The sequence below is a fragment of the Clytia hemisphaerica genome, unplaced genomic scaffold, assembly GCF_902728285.1.
Source record: "Clytia hemisphaerica strain Z4C2 unplaced genomic scaffold, Clytia hemisphaerica genome assembly, whole genome shotgun sequence".
Lineage (NCBI taxonomy): Eukaryota > Metazoa > Cnidaria > Hydrozoa > Leptothecata > Clytiidae > Clytia > Clytia hemisphaerica.
Genome location: NW_027103598.1, coordinates 1,242,223 through 1,254,642, shown reverse-complemented (window position 1 = coordinate 1,254,642; position 12,420 = coordinate 1,242,223). Strand labels below are relative to the sequence as shown.

Sequence of the window (12,420 nt, the reverse complement as noted above, 5' to 3'; positions counted from 1 at the left end):
TCTCATTCAGAAATTAGATGAATAATCTCATAAAAATTGATGTTTTTAAGAATTATTAAAGGTACTAACATAGCCTGGGAATGGAAGCGTTAAACTTTTTTCACAGTCTAGTTTATGATATTTTTGCTGCTGGTTTAACGCTTGGCGCAGGTAACTCGCCTGCAGGGAGATTTTTCCCTGCAATGCAGGTTCGGCCTGATTGGCCAGCTTTCGGCGTATTACTTAGCAGTACTTTCGCGCGCATTCTGATTATTTCGATGCGCGCGCATAATCTATGGAAAAAGCTGACTCTGCAGAAAAAAGGAAAACAAATGAAAATGAAAAGATAGATTCATTTCAAAACAAAATGGCTGTTGGCTGGAAGTCTAAATACATGTGGCTGATGTTTTTATTTGGTTTATAGTAGCTTTGAAAGTCTTTATAGATTGTGAATAAGTTTTTATGCTAAGTTGATTATGTGTGTTTGCCTGGGTTTCCAAAGTTTAGAAACTCTGTCAACAAGGGTTCACACACAGACTGTTTATAACATTCTGTGTCAGACTAATCTACCTGCACCAAGCTCTATAATTTTAGAACTTTGTGAGGTGAGGTATTTTTTGTTTTTTCTAAAATTATGAGCTTGGATTCCCAGGCTAGTACTAACAGTAATCATCAACAATCTGTAGGAAAGCACTTTTTCAACTTTTTCAATTGTATGGAGTGTTGTTTATAATTCTATTGGTAGAGATTGTTGTTATATATCATTTCATAAATTCTGCATTCAATCGTACTCTTTTATGCTTACTTGTAGGGGGTGGAAGATGCAGGGGCAGTACTCAAAGAAAAAATTCATAAAACGGGGGGTCATTATTAACTGATTTTGGGGTGATTTTCCCAAAAAAAAACAGGGAAAATGAAGGTTTTGGCACTTTATCAGGAAAATTTCATAAATTGGAGGTCTACAAAATGCAAATTGGGTGATTTTTACCAAAAAGTAGCAAAATTACCACCTACTATTAAGCACAAGAGGATAATTTTTTCAGAGGTCACCAATGTCTCTTTTCGTATAAAAGTACCATATTTTCATATGATCACGTAAAAGTAATCTTAGTTTTGTTTTGCAAGTATAAAGTGGTATGAACTCTCTCTTCTTATGACATGACGAAACCAAAAATATTTCCTCGCATCACATTATCTTGAAGCATGCATGAAGGTTCACCTTTCCAGAAATTTCATTCTTCAACCAAATTCAATCAAATTGCTAAAATAATGTTGTTCTTCCAGTCTCCGTTATAAAACAAATTTTGTTTTGTTCTTCTATAATAGTTTTCAAAAATAAAGCTAGCTAGCTTATTTTCCATGTGAAATTCATCAATGTCCAATGATGGGAGAAGAATCTCTCGAAACGTAGCTGTGTGAAATTCATCAATGTCCAATGATGGGAGAAGAATCTCTCGAAACGTATCCAATCGCAAATCTCGTGATCCATATATAGCTAGGTAGATTTTTTCCCCGTCATATTCCCGATATCCGATGATGGGAGAAGAGCCAAACATAAATCTCGTGATTATATTCAAGACACGATAAACTTCCAACAAATATTCACAATTAAGTCCTTTCCCATAAAAAATTCCAAACTTCATTTATCAAGCTAATAAATTTATTTAAGTTTTGTTTTTGTTGGTATAAATGCTTCTCCTCTAAAGATAAACCAAAACAAAAATGTTTCCTCAGAATGAAAGTCGTCTTTTCTTTTTCTTTTGTCAATCTTCATTCACCACATCAAACAAAAGTAGATGAAAATTCCATCACACAGAGTCTTTGTCAAAATCATCATACATTGATTGATATTGTTGTGTGATTCTCTCAAATTTACTGATTAAATTGAACCAAAAATGTCCTCAAAAAGATAAGTAATTGCCTGATTATTAACACTTTTCAGGACTTCAATTCCTTTCTTTTAAAAACACTGCATTGAACCACTGACCTTTATATAACCCTAGACAAAGCTTCTAAATCCCAGCCAAGCAAAATCTTTGATCGGAGTTTTTTGAAAATTGGTACCCTAATGTCGGCACTACTCGATAGCGGTGTAAATGCATCGAGAGAGCTAGGTCTACTTTCCCTCACATTCTTTTGATGATGTAGCGGCGTTAGACGTTAATTTTTAGCATTGCAATGGCTTCTCCTTGGGTACCAATTCTAAAAAAACTCCAATCAAAGATGGCAGATATTGCTTGGTCCAGCATTGAACGCTTGCAAAGAAGTGAAGTCGTTTGCCGTACGTATGGCTACCCTTCAAATCATTTCAATATTTTGCCGGCGACGACATGCGACTGAATGTTATTTCTGTAGGAAAATCTTATGCGCTCAAAACGGTCGGTCAGGTTCGGTCTCGTATTTTCGAGAAATTTCCTTGAACCACCTCAAATTTGCCATTTCACTGGATGCATTTTCTGAACCAGGTTCAAAATTAAAGATTTCCTAGCACAGAAGCAGCTAGATATGTAATCCCGCAAAAAAAATCATAACAAAGATTTTTTACAGCGCGGGAAAGCTAGCTACGCCGTATACACATAACACCTAAAGATTTTTTAGCGCGGAAAAAGCAAAGTTTGTCGTGCGCACCACGGAAACGCACGTCACATGCATACAACCCCTGGTAAAATAATATCGAGATATGACCAAGAACAGCCAAGAAGAAAAATAAGTTCCGATTAGAAAACTAGATTTCACTTGAAGAAAGGATCTTTGTATTTTTTATTTACTAAAAGGGTTGGGGTGGTTCAGCTGAACCATTTGAACCCCCTCAGATCCGCCGCTGCTAATAAATCTATTTAATCCGTAATTTGCAACCTTGCAAGTAACCCAAGAAACTTAAAACTTGGTAGTTTCGTTCCCATATCAATGAAGTCCCTTGCTACAAGATCATTCAATTTCGATTTTATGGGATAATTGACGTTGTTGTTGACCTCAACGTTACAAAATATTTCCAGAAATAACAGAACTAATTTTTCTTTGGATGGAACATTTGCCAGCTATTTGTGATCGTTTTGAAATCGCCGTCCGAAAAAGCTTAATATTTTCAGTGAAAATCTCGTTTACAATCTAATCTCTCTTTTTCGAGCTCCGACGGGGCTAAAGATTTTAATAGAGATAGCGAAGAAAAACTCGATATCATCGAAACTTAATTTGTCAAGTTAGCAGTTCAATATAGAGAGAAGCTCGAGACTAGGGAGATTCCATTGCATTTTATTATTGTTATTATTTAATCTATTTCAAGACAACAGCGTTAGTTGTAAAACGCGGAATAAGGCAAAACCCCGCCCAGAATAAAATACAGAAATCAACATAAAAGGGGTTGTGGAATGAGCGTTCTGTTTTGGCAAAGCGAAGAAATCTCAAAATGTACAAGAAATCGACTCCATTATTAATTAATGCAGAATTTAAAAACCAAACTAATAAAACCTTACATTTCACCTAGAATTTATTAGTGAGTCATAACAATAATGCCAAAGAAGAGGATGTTGGAAAATTAGAAGACAAAAAGTCATTTATTGAGCTCGATTTTGTAATACTTGTAGCTTTAAATAAATCTCCCTGATTAAAAGTACAAGAAGTTCAAATTGAATTGATTCCACAAAAGTAAACAAAAAAAATAAAAAATTAAAACTCTAAAGAGTATAGCATTGTAGCATGGACTTAATAACATAGGGGGATTACAGTGTCATTTAAAAGGGTAACACAGAGTATTTCATACAGGGCTTTTAAACCGAAAATAATTTGATGGGTTTTAAAAGATCATTCTAGAATTTCTCAAGAAACATATCCTGTGAAAAAAGACCCTATTTCAATCATGAAGTCATAAAAACAATAACACATTGATGTGTAGTTTTAGTAATAATGTAGTCTTTCTTGTCATTGTTTTGATTCTTTAGTTTTAAAAAGTTACAGTAAATGTGACATTGTAATATGGACTTTTTGAAAGTTTAGGATGTCATAACTAAAAGTGGTAAAGAATAAAATCCATTTTTACAAAAATATGACTAATTTATAATTCACTACTAGTTTTCATACATTCATGCAATCAAAAAAGCAAATCATGCAATAACTTCAAACCCCATGAAACATTCCAATATTATAAGACAGCGATCACGAACCTTCCATGTATTTCATTTTGCCAGGAACATGTTTAAGAATTCTGAGGAAAATGCTGTGAAAGAGCTTATTTTATTTGGAAATTATTTAAAGTGTTTGAACTGAATAATGACCACCAGCAGCAGTGAATTTGAAATTTTCTACTACTGACTTACAGTCATTTACTCCAACTTGGGACGAGTGTACGCAACATGGGACTTGTTGATATCTAGCCTGTATTTTCACTTACTGTAAAATCTCTTTGACAACAAATTTGTTTTGATAACTCCACCAAGTTTATCAATCATACTTTCTGTCATAACATGTCACGATAACATTCACTGATAGCGCGCCCTTTTTAACTTTTGTTTTAATTCAAAATGACCGGACGCTGAAAGGAGAATTAGAGGACCCCTGCCACCTAACCGCCTACCGCCCAATGAGATTAACAAATAGCGAGTGTGTAGCTTGCCGTGCGAATGACGTCGAACCCTCCATCGTTTTGCCATTAATTTGGTCTTATTTTTTCCGGACACTTGCGCGTGTTCCTCTACGGATTTTTTTCATATTTCGATTTAAAAGCCTACTCGGTGCGAAAGAGAAATTGTGTATTTTTTAATACGCGGTTCATTAAACTCAAATCAAATGTCTTTGGATGTTCGGTGTTGCGTAAGATAGTCCCAAGTTAGAGCAGTTGACGGTAAAAAGATAGATTAAAAATAAAATGGAAGTGTATCTTCTGATTGCTGCCTTAAAACATGTAAAAGTTAATGTCATTAAGCATCACATGTCACACACAAAACATCCCATATACCACCAAAACATGATCACAATTTGTCCCCCTTCTTGTGATGCGTTATATTATACGTAGCTACATAATATTAATATTGAATCTTGATGGGAATCTGGTATGTAATGTTTGCGTTTGCTTGATCTCAAACTACAACAAAGTCTTTCTTATGTTGTGTTGAATAATAGACCATTAAGATCCATTAAAACATAATGTATCTGTTCTTCGCAGCTTACTTCCTCAACAAATGTTACTGCGACCACAATCACCCAATATTTGATGGCGTATCTCTATGTATGATCTTTTTCGTAAAAGCGTTTACTCAAATACGTTGAACTGTGTATTGACAACATGACAAAAAAATCATTGTTCGGCTGAATGTAAAGTTTAACCATGACATGACATTTCCAATAAAATTATAAAGTCTAAATGTTAAAACATTTCGAAATGCAAATGTTGCTTTAAATCTGACTTGACTGTTGCAGATATTTGGTTTGATCTCAACCCATAAAAATAGTTTTCGATGAGATCAGTCGATGTAATAGGAATGGTTACTCCAATCAATTGTCACAAAAATGTGCCATGCAATATGGATGCCACAAGGTAAACAACTATCTGTCAAACTATTGCATTTATATCGAAAATTTCAAGTTGACAACAAAAAAAACTGCCATGAGCAAGTGGATGGTAGGACAGCTCTCCTCTCCCATAGGAAGTCGTAAAAAACCTCAAGAATGATACTTGAGTAAAATTGTGAACAGCAGCAACGTTATTTTACAAGCAAAGAAAAGATGCCTTCCAGCTTAAAAAATCAACAGGATCCTGCCTTGACAAAAATCGCCATCTTTGTTTATGTTTTGCAAGTGTGCAAAAGTGAAAGTAGCAGCAACGACACAAAAACAAACATCTCGCACTTGATTGGATAGTCAAACTCGATATAATTTTAAAAAAGTCTACTTTGCTCGGGGTTTTTTCGTGAACCAAATCGGCAGCATTTCTCGAACATATACAATTTACGCCCCGCGTACGCGCGCTCAAACGCACGTTCCGCAAAAAACTCATCATACTTCAAAGGTTTTTACTCACGTGTGTAGATTTTGTGGAACGAACAGGTACTCTACTCTTCTCTTGACGATAGTCTCGATAAAACTCTTGCATGGATGCGATCAATGCGAATTCTTTTCCTCCGTCAATACGCAGCTGATCCCAAATGCCATGATCTTCTAGTGCTGCTCTAAAATGGAATGTTGAGTTTTTAAGTTTGTACAAGCCCCTCCGACAAAAAGGAAACTCTTTCGAGGTTTCAAATAGTCTTTTAGAATGGTCAGTACAGTTGATTTTCCCCGATAGTAGTAGAAACTATTTATGGGCACCCGTAAATTCTTTATGTAATCTTATGAAAAACGTGCACTTCAATGTCGTCATTTTGTATAGTCCACATAAAGTCTATATATACCTGTAAAGTTCATCGTATCATGGACATATAAAAAGAGTTGGACGTTTATGTCTATTTATTTGCGAATAAATAGAAACTTTTAATTCTTTGAAGCGAGGCGCGTTTCCGCCAAACACTGATATTTTTCCGACATGTGTGGCGAGCAGATCTCAGTCGAAACTCCGACTTTTTTACTCGTTTAACTTGACCTTGAAAACTTTTATTTTCTATGGATTACATCATTTCCAACCAATCAAAGAAAATTAAAATTCGTAAGAAGATAAACACGGCTTTCAAGGAGAGCTAAAAATGGTGGAAAATGGAGGCTGCAGTCAGAAGTTATGATGGATGAAAGATTACTGAAAATTGTGTTAAATTTTCTAACTGTTAACCTCTATTTTTCAAATGTTGATTATGGAGTTGAATGAAACTCATAGGGGAAGATGAAATTGTGGGACTGTAGTTCAAGGATTGCTCTTTCTTCTGGTACCTTACACTCCAGTACACTTTTAGGTTATGGCCTACACTATGGGGTTTTATATGATGAATTTCTTGTTTTTCTGCCGTTATTTTTCTCAAATTTTGCCTCGATTTAGATCTTCCGAAAAATTGAAAATTTATTTGGAAATAAGAAAACTCTTTCTGTTATGTTTAAATGTGAAATTTCCACTGATTTGTGTGGTATGGGAAGAAATTTTTGTTCTTTTAACATGATGGAATTAATGTCAATATTAACAAAACCAGACCAGTTTTTTTTTCTTCATAATGAGTATTAATACTTCAATTTTCACAGTTCTTTCTAGAATATAAATATTAAAATAATAAAGACATAACATAAACTGATAACCCTGCTGAATTTTGACTGGACTTTTTGGACTTTCCTTTCTGCCAACCGATTTGATCCTAAGATACCGATACCCCTGCTGAATTTTTACTGGTCTTTGGACTTTTCTTTCTGCCAACCGATTTGATTTTACGATACCGATAATTCTGCTGATTTTTGACTGGACTTTGACTTTCCTTTCTGCCAACCAATTTGATTTCACAAAACAGATAATTCTGCTGTTTTTTTTATGAGTTAATGTTATTGAGTCATGGAAGGTCATATTAAAAACCTAAAACTAATCTGCAGTATGGTGGCCCATAGGTGCCAAGTAATTTTTTATTGAAAAACTCGAAAACAAAATTTTTTTATAAATGAAAATAACTTTCATTTTACAATTTAAATTGACTTTCATTGCAAATCAATTTAAAAGTGATTTCGTTTTCAAAATGACTTTAAAAACAACTTAAAATACGACCCAGCAAGGCCACACAAATGATAAGAATTTTGTTTTAATTCTCATTTACTTTTCGATATCATTTTAAAAAGCATTTTGTTTTTTATTAATTTTAAAATCACTTTTCTCACGTAGCCCATCAGTGCCAAATACAGCTTTGTCTCCAGACCCCTACAGGCTTAAAAGATTGAAGTTACCATGGTTACTTATTGGTTTGTTGACAGTTCACGGCCCATCAAGGCCAAAACAACTTAGTGCTTAGACCCCAAACATTATTACAAATGTGTAGGAGAGTATAAAATGATATCCTTTACTCCAGTGTTCTATGGTACCATAAATGAGAGATTTTTTCTCCGTCACAGTGCTTTTCCTTTCTATTGTTCTTTGTTTGGCTGGTGGGTTGTATTGTCTTGAAAAATTTACTTCTTTTTGCAGACAAAATTATTCATCAAACAATAGGCAAAATGAAGAGCCTTTGTTTTGATATCAAATTTTTTAATATCTATTGTATTGAATATATATTGTTTATTGTCTATTCTCTATTGTTTTGATTGTTTTTGTAAAACTCGTGCACGAACGAAAGTCGACATGTGAAACGAAAAGGGAGTACAGTTTATTTTTAAAGTGAGTGGAAGCAGACATGAGAAATAAAAAACGACCCGCTGATTGGGATCAGTTGGAGGATCGGGTAGGAAAGAAAAGAACTGGAAAAGAAGATGTGATACCAGCAATTAAAGTCAGTGACATAAATGTTCAACGAATGTCAACTACACCTACTGGGCGACTAAAGAAATATGAACCTTTAGCCACTAGGGATTTCGTTCCTTTTGAACAGTATTTTGATTTAACCATTGAAAACATCAAGAAAGCGTGCGAAAACTTTTATAATATGCCTGCAGGCTCTTGTGACGTTCTTGACACGGACAGAGGTCCCTCCTGTACGAGAACGGACCAGATAAAAGGAAAGAAGGTTTACCTAGTACGCTTTGATGAAGAACAATCGAAAGGAAATCCCAAGAACCGCCAAATTCCAGCTTCAGTACCCGCACATCGTCACCCAAACAATCATGCTGTCGCTACAACCTCCAGACAAGAAATTCCACCTACCAAATACGCTGCTTCAGTTTCAGTAGCCGATCTCCTTCGTGCTGGAAAACTTGTTAAGAAAGAGCAGCCAACAAAAATTGAATTAGAAGCCTTTAATATTCAATTACGTATGTGGGAACCTGGAGTCGAAAAATCATTTGTTGTCGAGAAAGAAAGATTTGCTCGTGGAGGATTCCGAGATGCTTACAAAGCAGTTGACCCTTCCGATGGAAGTATTTGGGTTGTCAAAAGGTACCACACTAAAGCCATTGAAAATATGGATTTGGTTGACATGACCTTGGAAGAACATGCACGTAAGCAAGTGCAATTACACAGCTGCGCAAGAAATATGACACAGAAATTTGCTAAAGCTGCGTCAAGTGAATTCGGAGAGGTATTTTCTTACAACAAAGTGTATTATGGTGAGCTAAAGAAAATACCAATCACGATCGAAAAATACATCAAAGGAGCTTTCACTAAATTTATAAATAATGACGGTCAATGTTCTCCCATGCCTCGACTTCCTGATGAAAAAGTTCTACACCTAAAGGCCCAATCGCTAGTCCATTACAGTTTTGAAAAATCGAGGAGAAATATGATGCTTCTAGATATCCAAGGAAGTGCTTACAGCCTTTATGATCCGGAAATTGCCACGTTTGAGCAGTGCGACGAAGATGGCAATTTTTACTTTTGCACCGGCAACCTTTCCAAAAGAGCTATTATTAAATTTGCGAAACAACACTCTTGTAATGAGTATTGCCATATGTTGGAATTGCCTACAATCGATGTGCCTACTCTCGATTCTTCTAAAGATGAGACGGAGAATGGTGAAGTAAGCGAAAATCAAGCATCATTTGCTACTTAACCAGACTGTGTGATGTTGTTTTGGTTGTGTTAACTTTTAAAAATTTTTATTCAAGGATTTGTGATTGCTTTGCGTTAACGATCAGGTTTGAGACAGATTTTTATGAAAATTCTGTGAGAATTCTAGCGTCAGGTCAAGGTGTTAAAATTGAGATTTTAGGAAATGCAAACTCATATTTACTTTATGCGTTAATCTTTTAGGTTAATTTTCAGAAACTTCTTATTTTTTCTGTTCTTTTGGTTTGTAATTCAAAACTTTAAGCTGTTTCCCATTTAGGGAATAGAGTGGGTTCAGTATCCCAAAAACACGTTCTGGCTATTTCCATAGTTCCCTCGTGTTACTTTTGTTACGTTTGAAAAACTTAAAAACAGTCTATAATGGACATAAAAAATGAGACGTTTTCTAGAAACTAGATTATATTTGATATTATCTTTTCGTTTTTTTTGAAGATTATTATGTTAGGTTACTGGTTTTAACAAGAGAAATTTTTGAGACATTTCTTAGAAGAAAGCGTTGGTCTTTCAATAATATTGAATTTCACGTTCTAGTCTTTCTTTTTTTTCACGTTTTATTTTCTGGCTATTTCTCCTCTTTTTGATAAAACCATAGTCCAGCTTTTTGAATGAAGTTGTTTTCCATCGTGTACGTTTTTCTCCATTTCCTTTCAACGGAGCAAAGGTTTTCCTCTGGATTGTCTGTCGAGAGATAATTCTCGGAAAGAAAAAAGTTATGTTTAGTAGTTTTTTTATATTTACGTGTATCTCTGCACGCTTTTTAAAAGGGAATTTCCAGAAATCATCAGGCTCCATTTTTGAAAAAACCTTCAGTTGATTTTTTTATCAGGTCTGTTCCCTTATTTTTTTTTATCTTTTTTTTTCAGTCATATATTGCAAAAACATAAAAAAGATTAAATATAACAAAACAAAAGTATACAGACAAAATGCAGACGATCACTGTTCAGAAAGTTACTTGTAGACCCATGGGAAACCAACGCAAATATCAACCTGTATGCTCAAGAGACGAGATTAACGTAAATGGAAACTTTAGCTTACAAAACATCAAAAACGCTTGTGAAATTTTTTATCAAAAACCACCTGGAAGCTGTGATGTCCTTCTTTCACAACAAGGCCCCTCTTGTACTAGGGATGAACACTTAGACAGCAGAAGGAACGTTATCTACATTCGTTTTAGGGACGAATTATGAATTATGTCTTATAATTCTTATATTTTGACTATTGTTCATTTCTTATAGTTTGTTTTGCTATTGTAACATCTGAAAAAAAACTTATTTCCTGTCTAGCAATCATTCTTCCACAACAGTACTTGTTCACATATAACATAATAGGGCTGAAATTTGTCAGCAAATTCGTGAGATTACAGTGGATTTTTAACGTAGAAAAATTTCTAATATTACTACGACCGTAATATGCGTAATAACACACGGTTTAGAATAAATACGCGCGATTAAAATTTACTTTTTTTCACAATTTGACTTTTAACTTTTAATCTCCCAGCAGATCCGATGCTCCGCTGCATTGGACGCTGCGCTGTAAACCCAATGGCTTCATATTCGCCGGACCCTTTAGAGCAAAGCGTGGTCCTGGCAGAATGGAAGATTTGTTATGAGATTAATGTAATTCACGCTTTTTTTATAAGAATAGTGATTTTTGGCTGATGGTGAAGTATTCTTAGAAATTTGTCCAAACTGAGGGTGAGATATTCTTAGCATATTTTTATTTTTCATACGATTTTTTTAATGAAAAAATATTCTACACATCTTTTTCAGGAGTGGTCTATTTTAAGGTGATTATAGAGATTTTAACCCAATTTTCAACATATATGTTGAAAACACATATGTGTGTCCAGATTTGAAAACGTTCATTCGTAAATGCATCTTTGTTAATTGACGTATCTTCTGTGAAAATTATGCTTCTTTTTTACTTCTTTCCACCCTTTTATTATTATTAATTTGAAAAATCTTAAAGCTTTTATATGTTTTATGTTTATAATATGTCGTTTATTTTTTACAGATGAAAAAAATATGAAATGATTAGAATTAACAGAATATGTCAAATGGTTGGGTTGATGATGGAGAACTTGAAAAAGCTTCCTCCCTCTTCGCTGCCGGTTTGCTTTTTCGTTTTTGGTCTCCAACGTTTGCTTCCTAAAGCTAGACTCTCCTGTCTGTGCCACCTCTCGATCTTGTGTTTATTTCTTTTGGTCCTTTTCCTCTGATGCTTTTGTTTCACAGTCTTTAAATTGTTGAATTATATATCAGCCAATCTTTGTATTGCCTCTGTTTCTTCAAGAACACCGATGCCAGATGCTTTCTCTTGTCTACTTCTCTTTGCTTTATACTGTTTTTCCAAATGATTATAACGGCCTTTCAAGGGTCGATCCTTAACTTTGAAATATATCCTCTCCAGTTGGTTTAAGCCAGACGTAATTAAACGAACTTTGTCGAAAATAGTCGAACGACGAATGGCCATTCCATAGTAATTGTGCATAGAATTGATCATGGTGTCTGTTATTTTGGTTTATCAGACAGTTTTACAATTTAGGTGACCATTTAACCTTTTTTTAATTTTTCTCCCCTTTCCAATATTCTTTTACTTGTCTGCGGAGCCTGGTACCAAGCCTCTTACGAACGTGACCGACGCATTCTTGCTTGTTTGGTGTGACTTTTTTATTTTGTAGGGTTCTGCTTCTACTGGGCTTCTACTACCTCTTTAAAAAAAGAAGTATCTCCATCTCTGAGGTATTTGTTATAAATCAAACTTTTGTATGGATCGTTGAACATTATCACCACACCAGCTCCTTCCATCACGCTTGAGCTTTTCGTATGATT

The 12,420-nt window shown here is 34.7% G+C and overlaps 1 long non-coding RNA gene across 1 annotated transcript in view; it reads left to right on the top strand.

Moving 5' to 3' along the window:
* Window positions 1–422: 422 nt before the first annotated feature.
* Window positions 423–12,420, top strand: part of LOC136801976 (uncharacterized) — a 76,431-nt gene continuing 64,433 nt past the window's right edge. Inside the window, exon 1 of the long non-coding RNA XR_010845936.1 lies at window positions 423–635. This is a non-coding gene — a long non-coding RNA (uncharacterized lncRNA). The remainder of the gene's footprint in view (window positions 636–12,420) is intronic.